Source organism: Pavona decussata, unplaced genomic scaffold (assembly GCF_977016875.1).
Source record: "Pavona decussata unplaced genomic scaffold, jaPavDecu1.1 SCAFFOLD_243, whole genome shotgun sequence".
NCBI lineage: Eukaryota > Metazoa > Cnidaria > Anthozoa > Scleractinia > Agariciidae > Pavona > Pavona decussata.
This window is the reverse complement of record NW_028145648.1, coordinates 930,001-947,013: the sequence shown is the minus strand read 5'-3', so window position 1 is coordinate 947,013 and position 17,013 is coordinate 930,001.

The following is a 17,013-nucleotide window of genomic DNA, read 5'->3' as shown; positions in this document are numbered from 1 at the left end:
CAGTTGTTGTTGTTGTTGTTATTGTTGTTGTTGTTGTTGACACATAAAACATGCAGAGTTTCTACCCCAAACCTGCGACAAACGTAACCCCCAACAGTCTGAACCGGGGAAGTAATGAATTTTATTTAATTAATCGGTACCCTTTAGAGACTAATTTGCACTTTCCTACGGCCTCGTTGAGCTTTTTACACGGAGGGTCAGGTTAGCTAGGTTTGAATGTTTGACCTTTTCTTATTCTTAGTGTATGTAATCTCATGGCTCGTTATTAACGCGCCTTGTATCCTGTGTGTTTTTAATGAATTACTCAAAACAACTTAACAAGCCAAAATTAAAATCGATTAAAAGCCGGGCCGCGAGAAGGCTGATATCAGAAAAGGATGGAAATTTACAAAGGAACCTTCAAAATCCACAAATAATAAACTGTGTTTGCAAGGGCCACCGCAACAAAATAAAAGAACCGGATCCTGTAATGAAGGATCTAATCATCAAAAAATTTGTAAAGCAAATAACCTAAAAAAAGAGCAAGGCTGATTTCACGGTCATATACTTCCCTGACCGTGTAATCAGCCTTGCTCTTTTTTTTTAGAAAAGCCACAAACGCAGTTTCAAAAAAATTCATCTGAAGAAATGAGAAAGATTTTAAAATATTGTAAATTAAATTGTAGACTGCAAGCAACCTCTTTCTTCTCCAAAGTTGTGTCACGCGCGATTCCTAGCGAGCCTCGAGAAACGCGGGCGTTTTTTCTCGCTCTCCCCAATCCCCAATCGTTCACTTTTCTAATTTGCATAATTTTACCATCGCTTTGCGCGCGTGCGCGCGTGCGCGCGTGATCTGAGGAAAAATCAGGAAAAAAGGAAAAAAGAATTTTCGACTCCAGAGCTCTTCTGCGCATGACCGGTCATTCAGATTGTTATAAGCGTAAGCACTGGGGTCGAGAATGAGGAAAAAAGGTAACGGTAGCCATTTTGGAATAAGGTTCATAGTATTACGTTAAATTAAATGCAAGGCTGATCGGACAGCTAAATACGATACAAAGACGATACAAATATTGTAACCGTTTATTTCCAATTTTTACTTAGCTTTTTGCCGCCCGTGAAGAAGGTTAGTATTGTCTAACCGAAATATTGGGCAATAAAATTATCAGTTAGCTGTCCGATCACCCTTGCATTTAATTTTACGTTTTATTCAACATTGCTGATCCTGATCTACACAAAGATCCGGCTACAATTTGCTGCTGTTTGTACAAGTGGTCCCTGCACTATTCAAGAGTTACCTTGTTCATAGTATTGTTGTTGCTCGCAGTAGGACTGCTCGCAATGCAAATTATAGCGAGAAAACTGAGTTTCATAATAAGAAAACAAAAGGATGAATTGTGCGATCAAAAACAAGATAAATGACAATAAGCTACTTTCGAAATTTCAGTCTGGCTTTAGACCTCTGCACTCTACTCTTACAGCTCTTATTGATATCACAGATAATTGGTATTGTAACATCGACGACGGTTTGACAAATGTCATTCTGTTTATTGACTTAAAAAAGGCATTTGATACTATTGACCATGAGATCCTCCTATCAAAATTGGAGCTGTATAGGTCACAGGCAGCTCAAGCTCAATATCAGAGAACCGTTGAATTATAAGGATTTGTATGGGAATACGAACGGAGTTGTGTAAAATGGTAGAAAATAACAGTGTTTTGACAATAAAGTCAACTTACCCTGTTTCTTCTTGTATTCTTCGTCAATTACCAGTTTTTCAAGCTGATTCGAAGCGATTTCGGCGAGTTAGCGTCATTCGGGTTTCTACTGTTAAGTGTGATTTCAACGAAAGGCCGAACTCTATGTCAGCAATGCCCGAAGCGTGAACTGGTATAAATCCGTTGAAATCATCCCCGGTGTCCCAATTCCTTCATAGAATCAAAGTAGCGATCAATACCTATCCTTCCAGTGCATTTCCGACTCAATTGAAGCCGTTATCACGCTTGCTCTGGAAAGATTTTCTTCACGTCAGCTCGCTTCTGAAATTTCGAAAGACACGCGGCCAGAACGCCATCGACACATTGAACGTTCAAACAGCACGCTGCGTAACCAAAGTTCCCTGGCACGGGGGGAACAGCGGCCAGTTGTCCATAGGCAAACAGATTTGTTCACGGGGTCTCCTCCTTTTTGTCAAGACCGTCAATTAAAAGATCGCGATCTATTCAACCTAAATTTCCAGTACAGAGTCAAATACAGATAAAAGGGCGCGAATTAGTGAAGTAATATGGGAACACATAAAGCTGCGCGAATTTGTGACGTAATAATGGAACAGATCAAAATGCGCCTATCAATAACGTAATAATAAAAAAGATGAAAGTGCGCGAATTAGTGACATAATAATGGAAGAGATAAAGCTGCGCCAATAAGTGACGTAATAATGGAACAGATGAAAATACGCGTATCAGTAACGTAATAATAGAACAGATAAAAGTGCGCGAATTAGTGACGTAATAATGGAACAGATAAAGCTGCGCGAATTAATACCGTAATTATCGAACAGACGAAAGTGCCCGTATCAGTAACGTAATAATGGAACAGATGAAAGTTTGCGAATTGGTGACGTAATAATGGAACAGATAAAAGTGCGCGAGTCAGCAACGTAAAAAGAGTAGAGAAAAAAGTGCACGAATCAGTAACGTAATAAGGAAACAGATAAAAGTACACGAATCAATAACGTAATAAGAGAACAAATAAAAGTACGCGAATCAGTAACGTAATAATGGAACAGATAAAGCTGCGCGAATTAGTAACGTAAAAAGGAAACAGATAAAAGTGCTTGAAGCAGTAACGTAATAAGAGAACAGATAGAAGTGCGTAAATCAACTTGAACAACGTAATAAGAGAACAGATAAATGTGCGCCAATCAGAAACGTAATGAGGGAACAGATAAAAGTCTGCGAATCAGCAACATAATAAGAGAACAAATAAAAGTGCACGAATCATTAACGTAATAAGAGAACAACTAAAAGTGAACAAATTAGTAACGTAATAAAGGAACAGATAAAAGTGCGCGAATAAGGAACGTAATAAGGGAACATATCAAAGTGCACGAATCACTAACGTAATAACGCAACAGATAAAAGTGAGTGAATCAGTAACGTAATAAGGAAACAGATAAAAGTGCGCCAATCAGCAACTTAATCAGGGAACAGATAAAAGTGCGCGAATCAGTAACGTAATAAAAGAACAGATAAAAGAAGCGCGAATCAGTAACGTAATAAAGAATAAGATAAAACTGCGCGAATCAGCAGCGTAATAAGAGAACAGATAAAAGTGCGCAAATTAGTAACGTCATAATGGAACAGATGAACGTGCGCGAATCAGTAATGTAAGAAAAGAACAGATGAAAGTGCGCAAATCAGTAACATAATAAAGGAAGAGAAAAAAACTCCGCGAATCAGCATCGTAATAAGGGAACAGATAAAAGTGCGTGAATCAGTAACGTAATATAGGAACAGATAAAAGTGCAAGAATCAGTAACGTAATAAGGGAACAGATAAAACTGCGCGGATCAGTACTAAAATAAACAGAACAAATAAAAGTGCACGAATCAGTAACGAAATAAGGCAACAGATAAAAGCGCGTGAATCAGCAACGTAATAATAGAACAGATAAAAGTGCACGAATCAATAACGTAATAAGGCAACGGATTAAAGCGCGTGAATCAATAACGTAATAATGGAACAAATAAAAGTGCACGAATCAGTAACGTTATAAGAGAACAGATAAAAGTGCGCGAATAAGGAACGTAATAAGGGAACGAATAAAAGTGCACGAATCACTAACGGAGTAACGCAACAAATAAAAGTGCACGAATCAGTAACGTAATAAGGGAACAGATAAAAATGCACGAATCAGTAACGTAAGAAAAGAACAGATAAAAAAGCGCGAATCAGTAACGTAACAACGGAACAGATAAAAGTGTGCGAATCAGTAACGTAAGAAAAGAACAGATAAAAGTGCGCAAATCAATAACGTAAAAAAAGAACAGATAAAAGTGCGCAAATCAATAACGTAATAAAGGAAGAGATAAAACTGCGCAAATCGGCAATTTTATAAGAGAACAGATAAAAGTACACGAATCAATAACGTAGTAAGAGAACAAATAAAAGTGCGCGAATCAGTAACGTAATAATGGAACAGATAAAGCTGCGCGAATTAGTAACGTAAAAAAGAAACAGATAAAAGTGCTTGAATCAGTAACGTAATAAGAGAACAGATAAAAGTGCGCAAATCAACAACGTAATAAGAGAACAGATTAATGTGCGCTAATCAGAAACGTAATGAGGGAACAGATAAAAGTCTGCGAATCAGCAACATAGTAAGAGAACAAATAAAAGTGCACGAATCATTAACGTAATAAGAGAACAAATAAAAGTGAACGAATTAGTAACGTAATAAAGGAACAGATAAAAGTGCGCGAATAAGGAACGTAATAAGGGAACATATCAAAGTGCACGAATCACTAACGTAATAACGCAACAGATAAAAGTGAGTGAATCAGTAACGTAATAAGGAAACAGATAAAAGTGCGCGAATCAGCAACTTAATAAGGGAACAGATAAAAGTGTGCGAATCAGCAACTTAATAAGGGAACAGATGAAAGTGCGCGAATCAGTAACGTAATAAGGGAACAGATAAAAGTGCCCGAATCAGTAACGTAATAAAAGAACAGATAAAAAAGCGCGAATCAGTAACGTAATAAAGAAAGAGATAAAACTGCGCGAATCAGCAGCGTAATAAGAGAACAGATAAAAGTGCGCGAATCAGTAATGTAAGAAAAGAACAGATGAAAGTGCGCAAATCAGTAACGTAATAAAGGAAGAGAAAAAAACTGCGCGAATCAGAAACGTAATAAGGAAACAGATAAAAGTGCGCCAATCAGCGACGTAATAATGAAACAGAAAAAAGTAAGCGACTCAGTAACGTAATAATGGAACAGATAACAGTGCGCGAATCAGTAACTTAATAAGAGAGCAGATATAAGAGGGCCAACCGGGAACGTAATAAGAGAACAGATAAACCTGCGAGAATCAGCAACATAATAAGGGAACAGAAATAAGTGCACGAATTAGTGACGTAATAAGGAAGCAGATAAAAGTGCGCAAATCAGTAACGAATTAATGAAAGAGATGTAAGTGTGCGAAGTAGTGACGTAATAATGGAACAGATAAAGCTACGCGAATTAGTGACGTAATAAGGGAACAGAAATAAGTGCGCAAATTAGTGACGTAATAAGGGAACAGATAAACCTGCGAGAATCAGCAACATAATAAGGGAACAGAAATAAGTGCGCAAATTAGTGACGTAATAAGGGAACAGATAAACCTGCGAGAATCAGCAACATAATAAGGGAACAGAAATAAGTGCACGAATTAGTGACGTAATAAGGAAGCAGATAAAAGTGCGCAAATCAGTAACGAATTAATGAAAGAGATGTAAGTGTGCGAAGTAGTGACGTAATAACGGAACAGATAAAGCTACGCGAATTAGTGACGTAATTATTTAACAGATGAAAGTGCGCGTATCAGTAACGTAATAAGGAAACAGATAAAAGTGCACGAATCAGTAACGTTATAAGAGAACAGATAAAAGTGCGCGTATCAGTAACGTAATAATGGAACAGATAAAAGTGCGCGAATCAGTAACGTAATAAGAGTACAGATAAAAGTGCGCAAATCAGTAACGTAATAAGGAAACAGATAAAAGTGCACGAATCAGTAACGTTATAAGAGAACAGATAAAAGTGCGCGTATCAGTAACGTAATAATGGAACAGATAAAAGTGCGCGAATCAGTAACGTAATAAGGAAACAGATAAAAGTGCACGAATCAGTAACGTTAAAAGAGAACAGATAAAAGTGCGCGTATCAGTAACGTAATAATGGAATAGATAAAAGTGCGCGAATTAGTGACGAAATAATGGAACAGATAAAGTTAAACGAATTAGTAACGTAAAAAGGGAATAGATAAAAGTGCGCGAATCAACAACGTAATAAGAGAACAGATAAAAGTGCGTGAATCAGTAACGTAATAAGGGAACAGACAAAACTGCGCGGATCAGTACTAAAATAACAGAACAAATAAAAGTGCACGAATCAGTAACGAAATAAGGCAACAGATAAAAGCGCGTGAATCAGCAACGTAAAAATAGAACAGATAAAAGTGCACGAATCAATAACGTAATAAGGCAACAGATTAAAGCGCGTGAATCAATAACGTAATAATGGAACAAAAAAAAGTGCACGAATCAGTAACGTTATAAGAGAACAGATAAGAGTGTGCGAATAAGGAACGTAATAAGGGAACGAATAAAAGTGCACGAATCACTAACGGAGTAACGCAACAGATAAAAGTGCACGAATCAGTAACGTAATAAGGGAAAGAATAAAAGTGTGCGAATCAGTAACGTAAGAAAAGAACAGATAAAAGTGCGCGAATCAATAACGTAATATAGGAAGAGATAAAACTGCGCAAATCGGCAATTTTATAAGAGAACAGATAAAAGTGCGCGAATCAGTAACGTAATAATGGAATAGATGAAAGTGCGCCAATCAGCGACGTAAAAATGAAACAGAAAAAAGTAGGCGAATCAGTAACGTAATAATGGAACAGATAAAAGTGCTCGAATCAGCAACGTAATAAGGGTACAGATATAACTGCGCAAATAAGTAACGTAATAAGGAAGCAGAAAAGAGTGCACGAATCAGTAACGTAATAAGGGAAAAGATATAAGTGTGGGAATAAGTGACATAATAACAAAGCAGATAAAAGTGCGCAAATCAGTAACGAAATAATGAGAAAGAAAAAAGTGCACGAATTAGTAAAGTAATAATACAACAGCTTAAAGTGCGCGAGTCAGCAAAGTAATAATGGAACAGATTAAAGTGCGCGAATTAGTGATGTAATAATAGAACAGATAAAAGTGCACGTATCAGTAATTTAATAATGGAACAGATAAAAGTGCGCAAATTAGTAACGTAAAAATGGAAAAAATAAAGCTGCACGAATTAGTGATGTATTAATAGAACAAATAAAAATGCGCGTATCAGTAACGTAATAATGGAACAGATAAAGCTGCACGAATTATTGACGTAATAATGGAACAGATAAAAGTGCGCGAATTAGTAACGTAATAATGGAACAGATAAAGCTGCGCGAATTAGTGACCTAATAATGGAACAGATAAAAATGTGCAAATTAGTGACGTAATAATGGAACAGATAAAGCTGCGCAAATGAGTGACGTATTAATGGAACAGATTAAGCTGCGCAAATTAGTGAAGTAATAATGGAACAGATAAAAGTGCGCAAATTAGTAACGTAATAATGGAACAGATAAAAGTGCGCGAATTAGTAACGTAATAATGGAACAGATAAAGCTGCGGAAGTTAGTGACGTAATAATGGAACAGATAAAAGTGCGCAAATTAGTGACGTAATAATGGAACAGATAAAGCTGCACAAATTAGTAAAGTAATAATGGAACATATAAAAGTGCGAAAATTAGTGACGTAATAATTGAACAGATAAAGCTGCGCAAATTAGTAATGTAATAATGAAACAGATAAAGCTGGGCGAATTAGTGACAAAATAATGGAACAGATAAAAGTACGCGAATAAGTGACGTAATAATGGAACAGATAAAGCAGCGCAAATTAGTGACGTAATAATGGAACAGATAAAGCTGCACAAATTAGTAAAGTAATAATGGAACATATAAAAGTGCGAAAATTAGTGACGTAATAATGGAACAGATAAAGCTGCGCAAATAAGTGACGTAATAATTGAACAGATAAAGCTTCGCAAATTGATGACGTAATAATGGAACAGATAAAGCTGCACAAATTAGTGACGTAATAATGGAACAGATACAGCTGCGAAAATTGATGACGTAATAATGGAACAGATAAAGCTGCACAAATTAGTGACGTAATAAATGAACAGATAAAGCTGCGCAAATTAGTAACGTAATAATGGAACAGATAAAGCTGCGCAAATGAGTGACGTAATAATTGAACAGATAAAGCTGCGCAAATTAGTGACCTAATAATTCAACAGATAAAGCTGCGCAAATTAGTAACGTAATAATGGAACAGATAAAGCTGCGAAAATTAGTGACAAAATAATGGAACAGATAAAAGTGCACGAATCAGTAACGTTATAAGAGAACAGATAAAAGTGCGCGTATCAGTAACGTAATAATGGAACAGATAAAAGTGCGCGAATCAGTAACGTAATAAGGAAACAGATAAAAGTGCACGAATCAGTAACGTTAAAAGAGAACAGATAAAAGTGCGCGTATCAGTAACGTAATAATGGAATAGATAAAAGTGCGCGAATTAGTGACGAAATAATGGAACAGATAAAGTTAAACGAATTAGTAACGTAAAAAGGGAATAGATAAAAGTGCGCGAATCAACAACGTAATAAGAGAACAGATAAAAGTGCGTGAATCAGTAACGTAATAAGGGAACAGACAAAACTGCGCGGATCAGTACTAAAATAACAGAACAAATAAAAGTGCACGAATCAGTAACGAAATAAGGCAACAGATAAAAGCGCGTGAATCAGCAACGTAAAAATAGAACAGATAAAAGTGCACGAATCAATAACGTAATAAGGCAACAGATTAAAGCGCGTGAATCAATAACGTAATAATGGAACAAAAAAAAGTGCACGAATCAGTAACGTTATAAGAGAACAGATAAGAGTGTGCGAATAAGGAACGTAATAAGGGAACGAATAAAAGTGCACGAATCACTAACGGAGTAACGCAACAGATAAAAGTGCACGAATCAGTAACGTAATAAGGGAAAGAATAAAAGTGTGCGAATCAGTAACGTAAGAAAAGAACAGATAAAAGTGCGCGAATCAATAACGTAATATAGGAAGAGATAAAACTGCGCAAATCGGCAATTTTATAAGAGAACAGATAAAAGTGCGCGAATCAGTAACGTAATAATGGAATAGATGAAAGTGCGCCAATCAGCGACGTAAAAATGAAACAGAAAAAAGTAGGCGAATCAGTAACGTAATAATGGAACAGATAAAAGTGCTCGAATCAGCAACGTAATAAGGGTACAGATATAACTGCGCAAATAAGTAACGTAATAAGGAAGCAGAAAAGAGTGCACGAATCAGTAACGTAATAAGGGAAAAGATATAAGTGTGGGAATAAGTGACATAATAACAAAGCAGATAAAAGTGCGCAAATCAGTAACGAAATAATGAGAAAGAAAAAAGTGCACGAATTAGTAAAGTAATAATACAACAGCTTAAAGTGCGCGAGTCAGCAAAGTAATAATGGAACAGATTAAAGTGCGCGAATTAGTGATGTAATAATAGAACAGATAAAAGTGCACGTATCAGTAATTTAATAATGGAACAGATAAAAGTGCGCAAATTAGTAACGTAAAAATGGAAAAAATAAAGCTGCACGAATTAGTGATGTATTAATAGAACAAATAAAAATGCGCGTATCAGTAACGTAATAATGGAACAGATAAAGCTGCACGAATTATTGACGTAATAATGGAACAGATAAAAGTGCGCGAATTAGTAACGTAATAATGGAACAGATAAAGCTGCGCGAATTAGTGACCTAATAATGGAACAGATAAAAATGTGCAAATTAGTGACGTAATAATGGAACAGATAAAGCTGCGCAAATGAGTGACGTATTAATGGAACAGATTAAGCTGCGCAAATTAGTGAAGTAATAATGGAACAGATAAAAGTGCGCAAATTAGTAACGTAATAATGGAACAGATAAAAGTGCGCGAATTAGTAACGTAATAATGGAACAGATAAAGCTGCGGAAGTTAGTGACGTAATAATGGAACAGATAAAAGTGCGCAAATTAGTGACGTAATAATGGAACAGATAAAGCTGCACAAATTAGTAAAGTAATAATGGAACATATAAAAGTGCGAAAATTAGTGACGTAATAATTGAACAGATAAAGCTGCGCAAATTAGTAATGTAATAATGAAACAGATAAAGCTGGGCGAATTAGTGACAAAATAATGGAACAGATAAAAGTACGCGAATAAGTGACGTAATAATGGAACAGATAAAGCAGCGCAAATTAGTGACGTAATAATGGAACAGATAAAGCTGCACAAATTAGTAAAGTAATAATGGAACATATAAAAGTGCGAAAATTAGTGACGTAATAATGGAACAGATAAAGCTGCGCAAATAAGTGACGTAATAATTGAACAGATAAAGCTTCGCAAATTGATGACGTAATAATGGAACAGATAAAGCTGCACAAATTAGTGACGTAATAATGGAACAGATACAGCTGCGAAAATTGATGACGTAATAATGGAACAGATAAAGCTGCACAAATTAGTGACGTAATAAATGAACAGATAAAGCTGCGCAAATTAGTGACGTAATAATTGAACAGATAAAGCTGCGCAAATTAGTAACGTAATAATGGAACAGATAAAGCTGCGCAAATGAGTGACGTAATAATTGAACAGATAAAGCTGCGCAAATTAGTGACCTAATAATTCAACAGATAAAGCTGCGCAAATTAGTAACGTAATAATGGAACAGATAAAGCTGCGAAAATTAGTGACAAAATAATGGAACAGATAAAAGTGCGCGAATTAGTGACGTAATAATGGAACAGATAAAGCTGCGCTAATAAGTGACAAAATAATGGAACAGATAATGCTGCGCGAATTAGTGACGTAATAATGGAACAGATAAAGCTGCGGAAATTAGTGACGTAATAATGGAACAGATGAAAGTGTGCGTATCAGTAACGTAATAATGAAACAGATAGACGTGCACGGATCACTAACGTAATAACGCAACAGATGAAAGTGCGCGTGTCAGTAACGTAAGAAAAGAACAGATATAAGTGCGTGAATCAGTAACGTAATAAAGAAAGAGATAAAACTGCGCGAATCAGCATCGTAATAAGGGAAGAGACAAAAGTGGGCGAATCAGTAAAGTAATAATGAGAAAAGAACAGATAAAAGTGCGTGAATCAGTAACGTAATAAAGGAAGAGATAAAACTGCGCGAATCAGCATCGTAATAAAAGAAAAGACAAAAGTGCGCGAATTAGTAACGTAGTAATGGAACAGAAAAAAAGTAGGCGAATCAGTAACGTAATAATGGAAAAGATAAAAGTGCACGAATCAGCAACGTAATAAGGGAACAGATATAACCGCGCGAATTAGTGTTGTAATAAGGAAGCAGAAAAAAGTGCGCGAATCAGTAACGTAATAAGGGAACAGATATAAGTGCGCAAATCAGCAACGTAATAAGGGAAAATATATAAGTGTGCGAATCAGTGACGTAATAAGAAAGCAGATAAAAGTGCGCAAATCAGTAACGAAATAATGAGAAAGAGAAAAGTGCGCGAATTAGTAAGTAATAATGGAACAGCTTAAAGTGCACGAGTCAGCTAAGTAATAATGGAACAGATTAAAGTGCGCGAATTAGGGATGTAATAATAGAACAGATAAAAGTGCGCGTATCAGTAACGTAATAATGGAGGAAATAACATTGCGCCAATTAGTGATGTAATAATGAAACAGATAACGCTGCGCGAATTAATGACGTAATAATGCAACAGATAACGCTGCGCAAATTAGTGACGTAATAATGGAACAGCTGAAAGTGCCCGTATCAGTATTGTAATAATGGAACATATCAAAGTGCGCGAATCAGTAACGTAATAATGGAACACATAAAAGTGCACGAGTCAGCAAAGTAATAATGGAACAGATAAAGCTTCTCGATTTAGTGACGTAATAATGGAACATACAAAAGTTTGCGAGTCAGAAACGTAACAAGATGCCTGCTATACTGGCATTACGCGTGATGCTGGGGCTGATTCATTTATTCCAACTGTATGCTTCGCCGATTGATAAAACTATCCTTGCTAATGGAATAGTTTGAGTCACGATGATCGCGTTACGTTGTTTCCCTTGTGTTGCACGACTCAGACTATCAGCGGAAATTTGTGAAATTCCATTACGATAACGTAAGCTTCTCAATGACCTCTTTTTAGTCTCGCGTCGTGGTCTAAGACTGTCAAACAAAGCACGATTCCTTCGCCAAGAACTCACCAATTTCCACCGTTTTAAATGTCAGGTGCTTCTTAGAAGTTATTCTTTCGATTTACCGCTTCAAAGTGGTGAAATTTTCGTTTGAAAACGGCACACTTGAGTCCACAACATGTTAACAATATGGCGCCAAATTTAATCCGTTTTTAATAAATAGATCAAATGATGCGTTGACGTTACACAGGTAGGGGTGAGTGGGTCCCCTCCCTCGCGATGTAAGCGACAGGAATGGATTTTGATTGGCCTGCTTCTGTTGAAGACAATCAGAACAATACACCCCGAGTAGTAGAGGGGTGAGTTTAATGAATAAATTAATGTACAGATTTGTAGCTACGAGGAAGGAAAAAAAAAAAAGAAATCGACCCGTTTTTAGACACGGTATGCCCCTTCAGGGCATCCCGCGTAATAAGAACACAGAAAAAAGTGCACGAATCAGTAACGTAATAAGGAAACAGATAAAAGTGCACGAATCAGTAACGTAATTAGAGAACACATGAAAGTTTGCGTGTCAGTAACGTAATAAGGAAACAGATAAAAGTGCACGAATCAGCAGCGTAATAAGAGAACAGATGAAAGTTTGCGTATCAGTAACGTAATAATGGAACAGATAAAAGTGCGCGAATTAGTGACGAAATAATGGAACAGATAAAGCTGCGCGTATTAGTAACGTAAAAAGGGAACAGATAAAAGTTCGTGAATCAGTAACGTAATAAGAGAACAGATAAAAGTGAGAAAATTAACAACGTAATAAGAGAACAGATAAAAGTGCGCGAATCAACAACGTAATAAGACAACAGATAAAACTGCGCGAATCAGCAACTTGAACGTAATAAAGAATGAGATAAAATTGCGCGAATCAGCAACGTAATAAGCGAACAGATCAAAGTGCGCCAATCAGAAACGTTATAAGGGAACAGACATAAGTCACCGAATCAGCAACGTAATAAGAGAACAAATAAAAGTGAGCGAATCAGGAACGTAATAAGAAAACAGATAAACCTGCGCGAATCAGCAACGTAATAAGGGAACAGAAATAAGTGCGCAAATTAGTGACGTAATAAGGAAGCAGATAAAATTGCTTAAATCAGTAACGAAATAACGAGAAAGAGAAAAGTGCGCGAATCAGTAAAGTAATAATGGAACAGCTAAAAGTGCGCGTATCAATAAGAAAGTTTTACAAAAGCTGCGCGAATTAGTGACGTAATAATGGAACAAATGAAAGTGCGCGTATCAGTAACGTAATAATGGAACAGATAAAGCTGCGCGAATTAGTGACGTAATAATGGAACAAATGACAGTGCGCGTATCAGTAACGTAATAATGGAACAGATAAAAGGGCGCGAATAAGTGACGTAATAATAGAACTGATAAAAGTGCGCGTATCAGTAAGAAAGTCTTACAAAAGCTGCGCGAGTTAGTGACGTAATTATGAAACAGATGAAAGTGCGCGTATCAGTAACGTAATAATGGAACAGATGAAAGTGCGCGTATCAGTAACGTAATAAGAGTACATATGAATGTTTGCAAATTAGTGACGTAATAAGGGAACAGGTAAAAGTGCGCAAATTAGTTATGCAATAATTGAACAGATAAAGCTGCGCGAATTAGTGACGTAATACTAAAACAGATAAAGTTGCGCGAATTAATGACGTATTAATGAAACAGATTAAAGTGCGCGAATTAGTGACGTTATAATGGAACAGATGAAAGTGCGCGAATTAGTAACGTAATAATGGAACAGATAAAAGTGCGCAAATTAGTTATGCAATAATGGAACAGATAAAGCTGCGCGAATTAGTGACGTAATAATGGAACAGATAAAAGTGCGCAAATTAGTGACGTAATAATGGAACAGATAAAGCTGCACAAATTAGTAAAGTAATAATGGAACATATAAAAGTGCGAAAATTAGTGACGTAATAATTGAACAGATAAAGCTGCGCAAATTAGTAATGTAATAATGGAACAGATAAAGCTGCGCGAATTAGTGACAAAATAATGGAACAGATAAAAGTGCGCGAATTAGTGACGTAATAATGGAACAGATAAAGCAGCGCAAATTAGTGACGTAATAATGGAACAGATAAAGCTGCACAAATTAGTAAAGTAATAATGGAACATATAAAAGTGCGAAAATTAGTGACGTAATAATGGAACAGATAAAGCTGCGCAAATAAGTGACGTAATAATGGAACAGATAAAGCTGCGCAAATTGATGACCTAATAATGGAACAGATAAAGCGGCGCAAATTAGTGACGTAATAATGGAACAGATACAGCTGCGAAAATTGATGACGTAATAATGGAACAGATAAAGCTGCACAAATTAGTGACGTAATAAATGAACAGATAAAGCTGCGCAAATTAGTAACGTAATAATGAAACAGATAAAGCTGCGCAAATTAGTGACGTAATAATTGAACAGATAAAGCTGCGCAAATTAATGACTTATTAATGGAACAGACAAAGCTGCGCCAATTTATGACGTAATAATGGAACAGATAAAGCTGCACAAATAGGTGACGTAATAATTGAACAGATAAAGCTGCGCAAATTAGTGACCTAATAATTCAACAGATAAAGCTGCGCAAATTAGTAACGTAATAATGGAACAGATAAAGCTGCGAAAATTAGTGACAAAATAATGGAACAGATAATGCTGCGCGAATTAGTGACGTAATAATGGAACAGATAAAGCTGCGGAAATTAGTGACGTAATAATGGAACAGATGAAAGTGTGCGTATCAGTAACGTAATAATGAAACAGATAGACGTGCACGGATCACTAACGTAATAACGCAACAGATGAAAGTGCGCGTGTCAGTAACGTAAGAAAAGAACAGATATAAGTGCGTGAATCAGTAACGTAATAAAGAAAGAGATAAAACTGCGCGAATCAGCATCGTAATAAGGGAAGAGACAAAAGTGGGCGAATCAGTAAAGTAATAATGAGAAAAGAACAGATAAAAGTGCGTGAATCAGTAACGTAATAAAGGAAGAGATAAAACTGCGCGAATCAGCATCGTAATAAAAGAAAAGACAAAAGTGCGCGAATTAGTAACGTAGTAATGGAACAGAAAAAAGTAGGCGAATCAGTAACGTAATAATGGAACAGATAAAAGTGCACGAATCAGCAACGTAATAAGGGAACAGATATAACCGCGCGAATTAGTGTTGTAATAAGGAAGCAGAAAAAAGTGCGCGAATCAGTAACGTAATAAGGGAACAGATATAAGTGCGCAAATCAGCAACGTAATAATGAGAAAGAGAAAAGTGCGCGAATTAGTAAGTAATAATTGAACAGCTTAAAGTGCACGAGTCAGCTAAGTAATAATGGAACAGATTAAAGTGCGCGAATTAGGGATGTAATAATAGAACAGATAAAAGTGCGCGTATCAGTAACGTAATAATGGAGGAAATAACATTGCGCCAATTAGTGATGTAATAATGAAACAGATAACGCTGCGCGAATTAATGACGTAATAATGCAACAGATAACGCTGCGCAAATTAGTGACGTAATAATGGAACAGCTGAAAGTGCCCGTATCAGTATTGTAATAATGGAACATATCAAAGTGCGCGAATCAGTAACGTAATAATGGAACACATAAAAGTGCACGAGTCAGCAAAGTAATAATGGAACAGATAAAGCTTCTCGATTTAGTGACGTAATAATGGAACATACAAAAGTTTGCGAGTCAGAAACGTAACAAGATGCCTGCTATACTGGCATTACGCGTGATGCTGGGGCTGATTCATTTATTCCAACTGTATGCTTCGCCGATTGATAAAACTATCCTTGCTAATGGAATAGTTTGAGTCACGATGATCGCGTTACGTTGTTTCCCTTGTGTTGCACGACTCAGACTATCAGCGGAAATTTGTGAAATTCCATTACGATAACGTAAGCTTCTCAATGACCTCTTTTTAGTCTCGCGTCGTGGTCTAAGACTGTCAAACAAAGCACGATTCCTTCGCCAAGAACTCACCAATTTCCACCGTTTTAAATGTCAGGTGCTTCTTAGAAGTTATTCTTTCGATTTACCGCTTCAAAGTGGTGAAATTTTCGTTTGAAAACGGCACACTTGAGTCCACAACATGTTAACAATATGGCGCCAAATTTAATCCGTTTTTAATAAATAGATCAAATGATGCGTTGACGTTACACAGGTAGGGGTGAGTGGGTCCCCTCCCTCGCGATGTAAGCGACAGGAATGGATTTTGATTGGCCTGCTTCTGTTGAAGACAATCAGAACAATACACCCCGAGTAGTAGAGGGGTGAGTTTAATGAATAAATTAATGTACAGATTTGTAGCTACGAGGAAGTAAAAAAAAAAAAGAAATCGACCCGTTTTTAGACACGGTATGCCCCTTCAGGGCATCCCGCGTAATAAGAACACAGAAAAAAGTGCACGAATCAGTAACGTAATAAGGAAACAGATAAAAGTGCACGAATCAGTAACGTAATTAGAGAACACATGAAAGTTTGCGTGTCAGTAACGTAATAAGGAAACAGATAAAAGTGCACGAATCAGCAGCGTAATAAGAGAACAGATGAAAGTTTGCGTATCAGTAACGTAATAATGGAACAGATAAAAGTGCGCGAATTAGTGACGTAATAATGGAACAGATAAAAAGTGCGCGAATTAGTGACGTAATAATGGAACAGATAAAAGTGCGCAAATTAGTTATGCAATAATTGAACGGATAAAGCTGCGCGAATTAGTTACGTAATACTAAAACAGATAAAGTTGCGCGAATTAATGACGTATTAATGAAACATAAAAGTGCGCGAATTAGTGACGTTATAATGGAACAGATAAAAGTGCGCGAATTAGTCACATAATAATGGAAACGATAAAAGTGCGCAAATTAGTGACGTA